This window comes from Melanaphis sacchari, unplaced genomic scaffold (assembly GCF_002803265.2).
Source record: "Melanaphis sacchari strain LSU unplaced genomic scaffold, SCAv2.0 Contig1_pilon_pilon, whole genome shotgun sequence".
Classification (NCBI taxonomy): domain Eukaryota; kingdom Metazoa; phylum Arthropoda; class Insecta; order Hemiptera; family Aphididae; genus Melanaphis; species Melanaphis sacchari.
Window position 1 is genome coordinate 1,685,575 of NW_020270976.1, and position 10,246 is coordinate 1,695,820.

At 24.6% G+C, this 10,246-nt stretch overlaps 1 protein-coding gene across 1 annotated transcript in view; it reads right to left on the reverse strand.

Annotated features, from left to right (window-relative positions):
- LOC112593230 (GTP-binding protein REM 1-like) overlaps positions 1–10,110 on the reverse strand; it is a 104,666-nt gene extending 94,556 nt beyond the window's left edge. The window contains exon 1 of the mRNA XM_025337587.1: positions 9,927–10,110. The gene's annotated coding sequence lies outside the window, so the exon portion shown is untranslated. The remainder of the gene's footprint in view (positions 1–9,926) is intronic.
- Positions 10,111–10,246: the final 136 nt, after the last annotated feature.

Below are 10,246 nucleotides of genomic sequence, written 5' to 3' on the forward strand. Positions count from 1 at the left end.
TTGTCACAAAAATTCTCATATTTTAATATAAACACTTATATTTATAGAAAAATCTATTTTTTATGATAAATTTGAGAATTTAATTATCCTTACTAGTTACTAGTTCTAATATATATATATATATATATATATATAAACAGTAATCCTTCAAATTTAAACATTTTCGTACTTTTCTTCAAATAATAAAGTTTTTTTGATAATTAAAATTTTTTAATATACTTAAAATTTACATTTTTTAATTATTCGATTTCTTATACCATTTAAAAAACATTGTTCAACTTTTTTTATTTTTACATTGAGAACTTACCTTATTCTCTGAAATTGTTCAATTATTTTTTGGAAAATGTCAATGTATCTAAATTTATTTATGCGCCAGGTAATAACAGTTTTACATAAAATATCAAATATTAAATATAATATTTAGATAATTTTAATAAATCATAAAATATTACCAAATGAATATTAATTACTATAATTTTCATACCATTATAACTCACACATTTCCTAAATCTATCATACTTATTACATATAGATAAATAACTCAAAAAGTCAAAACCAGTAAAATATATCATTTTAAATTACAGAATGCATCAAAAATTAATCTAGTTGTTTTAAAATATACCTACTTACAAATTATAAAGATTGTAAATTGAATAAATTTATTATTAAATGATAAAAAAAAGTGGAGTATGCTTAATGGATCATTATATTTTCATAAGTTCTAATCTAGTTTTTTATAAACACCCTCAAATATCTTCACAAAACAATTAACTGTGAGATGTTAATAATGTAAAAATTAAAAGCGAAAATTAAATATGTAATATAAGTTAATTACTTTTATTATGTAATATATTTACGTGACTATTGTGTTTTTCATATTTTTAAATTTATCATCACAATACCATAATACATATTCTATACTATAATATAGTAGGTTGTTATAATGTTATCATATAATGTGTTATCATTAATACATTAAATAAGGGCAAAACTAATTTTGATGTACAATAGGTACTCATTTAGAATAATAACTATCCTGCGGACAGGAGTTTCATTGAATTACTAAAATCAAATAATAATTCCTATATAGTAGTTAAGGTATACATAATAGGACTTTTGAAATTAATGTACCCGATCCTCAAATGTCCTACCTTTAAGCCAACCTGTGACATCTAAGGCACCAAACTACAATTATAATCCATGTTATTATTTGGAAATGTCCTAAATTTCTTGTAACCCATATATTTCAATTTAATTTTCCTCTATGGGAAAATTATATAAAATAAAAAACTTTTTAATAAACTACTATTAAATACCTAATATTGCTTTTATTAAAAAACTATCATAGAACATTTTATTCATTTAATACAAATTAAGGTGAAGAGTTATAACTTTATAAGGGATCGAAGAGCAGAATCAATAAGTTCTACCCGCTAGTTTTGTATGCTATAAATTATAAAAACTAAAAGTTTAAAAAAAAAAATTGTTTTTGTTTAAAAATATAAAACAGATCACATAAAAAAAATTTAATGAATAAAATTTCAAACAATAGTTCAATAAATATAACATAGCGAAAAATTATTTTAATTAATTTATTATGAATTATATAATTTAACTAGAAATAAAAAAAACTCAATCCTTATTAAGATCCATAAATTAATTGTTCAATCGAAAATACTCTATGAATCAAATATATACGAATCAACAACACAATCTATTCTAAAAACAATAGACAGCATCAACAACACCGGGTTAAGGCTAGCGATAGGTGCCTTCTGTAGCAGCCCAATCTATAGCATATATAACACAGTCGGTGAACCCATATCTGAAATCAAAAGAAATGATTTATCTCTAAAATACACGACAAGATATTATAGATAAAACAACATCCCTCCTCCATTAAAAAACACCAAATCACAAAATGAACTAAATAAAAAACGGCATTAACTTGGCTCAACTAATTGCAAGAGAATAATTGACTATACCCCCGTGGACTTTCCCATACAAGATAAATACGGAACTCAGATAACTCTTAAAACTACATACTTCATCAGAAATATACAAAAGATACTTCCCTAAGCATATTAGACAACTATAAAGAATACCAAAAAATCTACACAGACGCCTCTAAGACACAAGATCAAATAGGAATCTCAATAATACTTAAAAACAAAAACATATTATTGAAATTACCAAACATATGCTCCATATACACTGCCGAGGCCATAGCAATACTTGAGACGATCGCTACGATCATAGACGATGAACACCTTGACCATGTAATATTCAGCGACTCACTGGGCACACTCATCAGTTTAAGAAACCAGTTCAAACCCGAAGACATCGCAATAAAAATACTGAACAAACTAAATGAAGCTCTATTTAAAAAAAAAAATCAAATAATTCTCATGTGGGTCCTCGAATATTCCGATACTGATGGAAATGAATTAACCGACAAACAGACAAAGATCGCCGCCACAAATCCCAATGTAACAACTATATCACTATATCAGAACCTTCGTACAAAGACCTAAAAAATCACATAAATAATACAGCCAATACCAAATGGCTCCATACATGGAAACAAAATACCACCAAACTAAACACAATAAAAAGAAATACCTTCAGGTGGAATCGATACTAAACAGATTTAAATTTGGAAATACGAAACTCAAATACGGATATATGATGACAAAAGAAGAACCCCTTCGTGCAAAATCCGTGGTGTCCAACTAACAGTGAAACATAAAATAATTGAATGTGTCAAATACCAATATGATCGACAAAACATCGGATTAGATATGACCCTGGACGATGTACTGGGACCCAATACCGAGAACATCAAGATGATAAAATTTTGAAAACTACAGATCTCAATCTGACAATCTAACTCAATCTAACAATATATCACTAGATTTTATACTTTTTTAATTCTAATGTTATATTATTTAAGTAAGAATTTTTAAAGCACTGTAAAAACTCTTATTGTATATATATTGTAGCTAATGGCCATAGTCACCGGGTTGAATTAAATCAATAATAAAAAAAAAAAAGAAACTGTACGAGATGGATCCAGTAAATACCTAAACAATCTATACAATGATACAATGATACAATGATTATTATGCTAGGGTAACTTATTTATGTTTGTAAATAAAAAATTGATTAATTTCATTATTCATTTATATAAACATTAAATTCTTTTAAATAAAATATATATTGTTTAGAATTATTTTGTTATTCGATCGAAAAAAAAAATTTCCAATTAAAAATCAACAATTTATTGTGAGTTTCAAGTAAATTCAATACTTTTTAAAATAATTATAGAATTATATATATAGTTTATCTTAATAATTATAAAGACCCTTTTGAATATAATTAACTGTTTAGTACTTATAAAATGTTGACACTAATTCCTAGGTCTAATTTAATAATAACTGATGAGAAAATAATCCTTTTGAAATATTTAGATGTCCATAAATAACCAAATTGTTGCTAAACTAGTCAAGTATGAATTGTTTCTGGGAAAATGCAGAGCGATGGATTAAAAATTAATATTATGCATGAATGAAACTCACTCACTTTCTCTCTATATATAGTCAACGTGTTTAACTGTTATTATTTATTATTATGTAGGATTTATATCACTTAAAATCTCAAAATATCTATAAACTTGTGCGTTTAATATTTCATTATTTGAAATAGAAATATAATAAACAATAATATTCTTATGATTTCTTTTTAATGTTATTTTGAAAAAGTTAAAAAGTAAAATTTTAAAAACTAATTTTTTTTCCTAGTGTTATACACTGTAACAAAAATAATTCACAGCCCACAGGTGTACATGTAATCTTTAAAAATTATTTTAAACAACTAAATATAATCTCTTTCGACTTTCACGTAATAATATAATATTTTTTTTTTTACATGACGAGGTATATTAGCCTAGATTAAATTTGGCCATAGGTAGTACAATTATTATTTTTATACCAAACATTTTTTTAATTGTTTTTTTTTTTACAAACTTATTTTAGACTTGCTTTTGATTCATCAAAATAATGCAAAATATTTTGTATAATTTTACTAACATACCAGCGCTCAGATATACATTTTAATATTTATATGTAATAACAACAAAACATGCAAATTTCACTAAGTACATTTTAAAGTATAACTTTCTAGTGAAAGAAACATATACACCGAGTCAACAGAAATGGTTTAAGATATTTTAATTCGACTTCCACAAGTACATTGAAATATACGTATTGCGTATAACTTAATGAATAACAATATCTGACGAACAATACACTGATTTAATGTAGAATTTGAATAAAATAAAAGTGAAACATGCACATTTATTCTCTGAAAAGGAGATCCAATCGTGGATTTTATTACTTTACCAACTCATAATGTTTTATCACGCAAAATGCATAAATATGCAGAGAAATACGTTATTTAATTAACCACGTTCGATAATTATGGTGGTGATAAAGTAAAAATTGTATAATTGGATACACACGTGTTGATTGTTTAATATAAAATTTCATTCGAGAGAGACAAAAATAAATTCAAAAATATAAAGTATATATCTATACCGACATATTTTATATATAATTGAGTTACTAATAATAAGCATATTTATGACGGAAACAGATGAATCTAGTTATATAGCTATTTGAATTATTATATCATTAAATTATTCATAATATAGTATAATAGCAGGTAGTAAGTACAATGAAATACCTATTCTAACCTTAATAATTATATGCATTTGTTTATTTTGTAATGTCAGTTATTCGAGAAATATGGTTTAACTAATATGTGGTTATTTAATGTGAAAAAATTGAATTGGAATTCAACCTAATGATTTTTAATTGGCATAACGTTAGTACTCAAAATAATATTTTGATGTTTAAATTTAAAAATAAGCAAATTACATATCAAATTATTGTTAGTAATTTAAAAGTGAAGAAATACAAAAAAAAAAAAAAAAATGAATTTCTGTATTAAAAATATTCATTACTCGAATAGTTAGTTCTCGAAAATAAAATGGTATTATTTTGTTTTAAATTCTAACACACAATTTAGAAAAAAATTTAAATTTGAATTACATTTTTAAGTACCTATGATTTATTAGCAAATGAAACATGCAATTATCAAACATTAGTTTTAGTTACTTAATTGTTGCCCAAGTACATGCACTTAAACATAATAAACTCATTTTACACAACCTTCCGCCTAAGGTCTAGACCCTAGTTCACATTTCCCTTGAAAACAATTGTGTCTTTGCTTTTTGATTTATACATATTCAAAGGTCCAACAAGGATTGTTTTTTTTTTTCACAGTATTTATTTTATTTCCTTATCCTATATCTTGAAAATTTAAAAAAAGACTTTCATATCATTAATTATCTATCATTATCCAATATTTAAACCACTAAGACAATTTAAAAATTGAATTATAATATAGTTTGTATATTAAAAAAAAATCTTAAGTAAAATTTACAACGGGTTATCTTTTAGTTTGTATAAGTTAAGAAAATTGGAAATAAAGTGTTTTTCCTATTGAAGAGATTTATTTTGTATCCAATGTACTATTGAACTTAATTACGTAAAATGGGTTCAAAAAAAAATTTTAAAAAATAGGATTTCTTATTTTTTCTTGATTAAATCCTACTAAACTAATAACTTTCTTATAAATTTTCTTTCTTATAGATATGTATACCAGAATTCTACTTAAAAAATGAAAAAAATATGTAGGTATACATTTTTGTGTATTCAAAAGTGGATTATGCTTCTTTAAAAAAATAAAATAATTTAAAAATTTATTTTTATGATCCAAGTAAATATACAGATGTTAAAATATCAATATAAAAATCGTATCATCAAATATTCGGATCAATCGGTATTGATAAATTGTATTGGAATCAATTCCGCATAAAATTTTTTATCTTATTAAAATATAAATTATGTATATAAAGGTTCTATACATTCCTAAATTTATGATTAAGTAATGAAAAAGAAAAAAATCAAAGTTATATATTTACCTAAAATACTTTTTTAGACTTCCTTTCTTATTGCCGAACAAATTTGAAAATGTGTAAACATTCAATCAGATGACAAACAATTGAGAAAGTTCACAGATTATTTATTTAAAAAGTAACACTTCAATAATTTTTATAAAATTATTTTTTATACAAGACTCAACTAGTACAATATAACATTAAATTTAACATAAAACTACTCAGTATAACATTTGAATCTGGAACCCAACTAATGTGCACCAAAATTTAGGAGTAAAATAATTCGCGTTTATACTTGATATACAAAATTGTTGATATCTAAATACGCAAGAATAAGATTAAACCCCTCTTATAGTCTAATCTACACATTTACACGTCTTACAGATATGTTGATAATTTTCTACAGACACACTACCACTTACCACATACAAGAAATCTAATTATATTGCCCTTGCAGTACTCCTAACAAATGGTGCCTTTCAAATTCTTTTAAACGAATTATATTTTTATCAACAGTATTCGTGGCGCACTCCTGCGGAATCAATTAAATAAACATTTTTCTATTTACCTACGTGTATGGTACAATGAAGCAAAACAGAAAAAAAAATTGATTTTAAAATTTAAAACTAAATTTTTAGATTATAGATAAAACTATTAATATATTTATGACGTAGTAGATAAGATAAAACTAATATACCTATTGTATAGAATTGATAAATATCTGTTTAAATTATCTATAAAATAGGCAATATTTTACTACGATTTGACTTAATAATTTTCTGTAATATTATAATGTTGTGTTGTTTATATAAATTTAATTTTGTTTTTTTTTTTTTTTAAATAAACTAAAATCGATTTATAATATGATTAAAACTTAATCAAACAGAGGTAAAGTGAAAACGTGACGAATTAAAATTATAAAAGTTTTGTATAGTGAATATCAGCAATGTTGAGCTTTTATAAACTTAAAGTTTTAAGCCAAATTTAATATCACGAATAAATTGAAAATTATAAACTGAAGTTATTATCTTGTATACAATTGATAAAGTCATTGTATGAATACATAATATTCTTTTTTAATGACTAAATCTAGGTTCAATCGGATGTATGAATTATTTTAATAAGACCTATTACATTTTTTATTTCAAAAATATGCTTTACCATCAATAATTAGTGTCTGCCTAAGATGAACGTGCATGAGCAAATAGTGTCATGAGAAAATCTTGAGGCCTAAAAATAGGAATTCTAGTGAGATAATAGAATTATCGATTACTTCAATGAATATAAAATAAAGAATTATTTGAGTAGTCGAGAGAGTAAAAATCTTGATGAAAAATAAAATGAAAAAAAACAGTAAACAAAGATTGGATATCAGACAATAGTTACTATTTTTTTATTTTTTTTTTTTGCTCAGCTTTTTGCAAGTTAGTTAATCATTGTACAAAATTTTCAAACGCAATGTTACGAATTCGAATCAGTAGTCTAATTCGGCCAGAACACTGTTTACCTAAAAAAAATGTCTAGAATTTATGAAAATTATTGCAACAACTGAAACTAATATTTATATTTACATGAACATTTTAATCAAAGCAATTATATTTTTCATTCTAAAAACTATTCTTTATTAAATTTCCGTACACTTAATAATATAGTTATTGACGTAAGTACTGGGTATTTTACCAAATAATATTTTAATATGATATATTTAAGTAAACTAGCTATAATATAATGAAATATTGGTTCTTTAAAAAAAAAAAAAATTATGATTGTTTTTTAACGTTCATGCATTTAATGTATACATATTACATATATATATTTACCAACATTTTACTACTTAAAAATTTTTTTAATCGTATCAAAAAGTTTTGATTTACTAAATGTATCCATAAGACATGTACAAGCAATATTATACTATTCATAATCTTATTATAAGTAAATATGATAAATAATTATAATGGTAAATTTAATATTTTAATGAATAGGTACAATAAAGTGTCTACTAATAATAAAATTATAATTTATAGTGTACGAAATTATAAAACATATACTTTAATATTGTATAAAAAAAAACTCAAATAATTAGGAAGTAAATTAGACAACAGTGTTTAATATTAAAAAAGCCCCACCAATTTTCCAACTAGACTCGTTTTCCAATTGATAGATGGGGCCACATAAAACTTTTCAAGATTTCCCGTTTAACCTGGAAAAATAAATATTTCGTTGTAATATTAATGTATAATAAGTATATTGCACGAAATCTACAAATATAATTTGACTACTTATTGATTTATACGTAGGTAGCATGAAAGTTAATTTGAATAGAAAAATTGTGAATCACTAAAAACGGGAATTAATTTTTGATACTTAAACTGTAAAAATTCTTCTAATAAAATGAATATAAATATTTTAATTTTATAAAATTTTACAATTATAAATTTTAGTGGATTCTTACGCAATAAAAACTCAGCATTATATCGTATAATAGTGATTATATCGAGAAGTCTAGTTTTCACAATTATTGATAGTATTGAAATAGGTATTCATAAATAATCAAACTATAGCTTATAATTAGAATATAAAGTTTCTGTTAAACGTTAATATAAGATTAATTTATTCGCTTGATTTAATAGACACAAAACTGCAGAATTACTGGTGAGGCTTAATAGTGTGGGATTAACGAAAAAACGCAAATAATGCGTATGTTATAATATAATATTTGAGTATGATAGTAAATAAAGCAAATGAAATGCTTCCTGCACTAATTGTAACTTTTAAATTTATGGGATGCTTCCATAAAATTATTTTAAACGATCTAGATATATAACAACAACAAACAGATAATAATATAATATAATATAAACGTTTTGTAGTAATAAATTTTCATGGAATCGACTAAATTTTACATAATATAGTTGATTTTTATAAATAACATTATAAAAAGAAATAAGAATTTCTGAGATGATATACGCGTACTATTAAATTATATTATAATAGTGAATAAATCAAACGGTTTCAAATGTTAATAATCATAAATTTCATCATATACCTATACTACCTACTGTTATATCGTCTGTATGGTTGTGTTATTAAATCAATAACTTTTTTTTATTTCTTATATTATAATAGCCATAATAAACAAGCTGTTTAAAAAAAAAATACCCAATAATTTAATGTGAAGAAAAAATATTTGAAATAATATTATGTTACTATAACGTTACCATTAGCAACAATTAATATTGGTTTTTTACTTTAAAAATTTAAAACACACACACGTATTGATAAAAAAAAAAAATATGCCAATATGTATTTATGTTTTTCATTATTTTCATACGCTGAATATAATGTTTAGACTCAAGACTTAAACATATTATTACCGGATGATTGACAGTAAAGCATGCTAAGACATTAAACGCAAAGCGTCTCATACTTGGTGAAATATTCTTATTTAATCCCCGAATCTTCGACGATCTAACAGACTCCTAAAATGTTCATAAGCCTTAAACTAATATAACAACGAATGAATAATATTTTTCAATGAGTGTTGACACTAGGATTTGAATTCATTAAAAATAATTACATATATAGGTAATTATATCTATAACGCACATATACCTATTGTATAAAATATTTCGAGTCTTTATGAAAACGCTGACGTACGGTAACTAAAAAAAGCAGCACTTTTTCACGCGTGAGGTTTATTAGGTACGCAAAACCGCTGTTATGCCTCAAACTAGTCTAATATAATGATGTGATGCATCATGACGTGCTCATACTAGTGCATCTCAGTATAGCTGCATTACTGCGATTAAAACGACTTCCACTCGACCCGATAAATCCCAAAAAAAAAAAAAAAGAAAAAAAGAAAGAAAAAAATACAACATCAAAACAAAATCATTGTCAGTACCTAACCACGTCCGTCTGTTTTGCTTATTTTACGTGTGTCCCCGAAGTCTTATGTTTCGGCGGGATCGTCGTTTCTGATTCGCCACCTCTCATCGATCGAGTCACTAACCGGAGCGACGACCAGTGCAATGTCATGTTAAAAGAATTTTTTCGAAAAATTCTCAAAGGTTCCCCGTAAGTTTGTACAGATATATACAGTATAATACGTATTATCGTATCCGTATGCGTTCCCGTTGTTCACGTGTAGTTTAAGTGCGCGTGTGAGTGTGTGTGTGCGTGCGTGTCTGTGTACGTATATGCGTTTGTGTCTGTATAAGTATG